We start from the raw sequence: 2746 nt of genomic DNA on the forward strand, positions 1-2746 counted from the left end.
GACCTTGTTCAGGAGCTTTGCAATGAAGGGGTGCCACGGTCGTTGGTAATGGACTGGGAAGCGCCATGGCGTAGTAGTATGGAGGTGAGGAAAAAGTTCGCAACTTCTCTTGTGGTAGCCTCAGGAACAGATTTGGTTTCTGCATGGCGGGTCATTTAGTCAACAGCTATGATGATCCACCGGTTGTTATTGGTGAAGACGGGAAACGGGCCCAAGAAATCAATTCTGACTCTCTGAAAGGGATGATGTGGTGGGGACATGGAGTGCAATGTACCAGAGGGTTTTGTCGTTGGACTCTTCCTGGTTTGGCATTGGTGACAAGAACGGACATATTTGTTGATGGCACGGTACTTTCCGGTCCAGAAGTAGCTGGTTTGGATTCGAAAGTACGTTTTGGAGAAGATTAGATGTCCGGCCGTTGGGTCGTCATGGTTTGCACGAATAACATCTTTTTGCAGCTCTCGTGGAATGACAAGAAGCCAAGGACGTCCTTCCGGTTCGTAATTTCGTCTGAATAGGGTGCCGTTCTGAAGGGCGAAAAAACGCGCTGAGCGTGCTGTGCTCTGTGAGACATGTGCGGTTATCCCAAGAAGGTAATCAATTATCGGTTTTAGGTAAGGATCAGACGCCTGAGCTGCAGAAATTTTAACTTGTGTCAGAGGTTTTGACGTGAGAAAGTTTTTTGTGTCTTGATGAGGAGCGACGAGCGGTAGAGGGCATCGAAACAAACCATCGGCATCGAGTTTTTTTTTTTCCAGATTTGTAGAGGACGGTGAAGCTGTAATCTTGCAGTTTGAGGGACCATCACCCAAGGCGTCCTGAGGGGTCTTTCAGACTGGCGAGCTAGCAGAGCGCGTTGTGGTCGGTCACTATATGGAAGTGAATGCCGTAGATATGTGGGGGTGAAATTTTGACGCAGCCCATACAACAGCCAAGCGTTCGTGTTCAGTTATAGTTCAATTCCGTTCACGTTGGGTAAGAGTGCGACTCGCGTAGGCATTAACACGTTGGTTGTTTGGAACGTTTTGAGCCAAGACGGCACCGATACCATGTCCACTATCGTCTGTACGTATTTCGGTTTCGGCTCCTTCAGTAAAGTGGCCAAGAATGGGACTGTTCGTCAAGGCCGATTGAAGGGACTCAAAAGATTGGCGTTGGAGTGAGCCCCGTTTGAATGCGGTGTTATTGCGAAGGAGCTGTTTGAGAGGTTTAGCGGCGTCAGCAAAGCCAGGGATGAGCTTTCGGAAGTATGTGCATAGTCCAAGAAAAGCACGGACGTCTTTTTGAACTTGTAGAACAGGAAATACAGAAACGGCTCTGAGTTTGTCGGGGTCCGAGCTGGTGCCATTGGCACTACTGCATGGCCAAGTACTTTCAGTTGTCGAGCAGCGAACGTACATTTCTTCGAGTTTAATTGTAAGTGTGCGGAGCGAAAACAACCAAGAGCTTGCCTCAGTCGGTGTATATGTTCATCAAGTGTGGTTGAGAAAACGACGACGTCGTCGAGGTAGCATAGACATATATCTCAAGTGAGGCCGCGGGGCAATGTATCCATCATCCTTTTGAAGGTCGCTGGGGCATTGCTCAGACCAAACGACATTACGTTGAACTGATAGAGGCCGTCAGGTGTGGCAAACGCTGTTTTTGGTCTGTCAGCATCAGCGACTGGTATTTGCCAGTAGCCGGTTCTGAGATCCATCGATGAAAAGAAGGATGACCCTTGTAGCGCGTCTAGGGTGTCGTCGATCCTGGACAGCGGGTAGACATATTTCCTGGTTACTTTATTCAGACGGCGGTAGTCTACACAGAAGCACCAGGACCCATCCTTCTTTTTTACGATGACTACGGGTGACGACCGAGGGCTAAAGGAAGGCTGGATGACTTTCGTCTCCAACATTTCGGTGACGTGCTGTTGGATGACCTTGCGCTCTGTGGGTGAAATTCGGTACGGTCTGCTTTTCAGTGGACGTGCCCCTCCAGTGTCAATGTGATGATGGACAACGAATGTTTGAGCAAGGGCTTGACTGCTGAAGTCCAATAAATCAGAATAAGCTTTAAACAAGGTGACTAAACGATGTTGGTCCTCGGGAGGTGTCACTCATGTCGCGTGCAGAAGCGGGTAGACAAGTGGGAGGGGGGGGGGGGAGAAATGTTCCAAAAGAGTGACGATGTGGTGTTCCTCATACATGGTCATATTGGCGGCACGAGTGTTCCGGGGAAGTATTTGCGACTCCGTAGATGCGTTGGTGAGGCAAAGACACATACTGCCTTCTACTAGGGACACGATGCAGCATGGGACGACAGTACTTTTCTTCGCAAATAGTGATTCAACAGGTTCCACTAGTCCAGATGTGCCCATAAACGACGCGTCGGCTGTGAGCGCTACGGCAACGGCAGACAGTGATGGCAAAAAGAAGGTTGTCGTTTGTAGGAAGGGTCATGTTTGTCGAATGGGAGTGATCAGTGACGAGGTCGATGCAGCTCAGCTCTATTTCGCCTCTAGCACAGTTTATGAAGGCGTCTGTGGACGTCAGGAAATCCCAGCCTAAAATAAAGTCAGCGACGCAGTTAGAAACGACGAGGAATACGACAATATAGGATATGTCTGCAATGAGAATGGACACTGATGCACATCCGAGAGGTTGCACCAATTCGCCGTTACCCATGCGCAACAGGTGCCTGTTGACTGGAGTAATTACCTTACGTAAGCGACGGCAGACATTGTCTGATATGCATGATTTGGCGG

Source organism: Ixodes scapularis, unplaced genomic scaffold, assembly GCF_016920785.2.
Source record: "Ixodes scapularis isolate PalLabHiFi unplaced genomic scaffold, ASM1692078v2 PGA_scaffold2__306_contigs__length_199485367, whole genome shotgun sequence".
Classification (NCBI taxonomy): Eukaryota; Metazoa; Arthropoda; class Arachnida; order Ixodida; family Ixodidae; genus Ixodes; species Ixodes scapularis.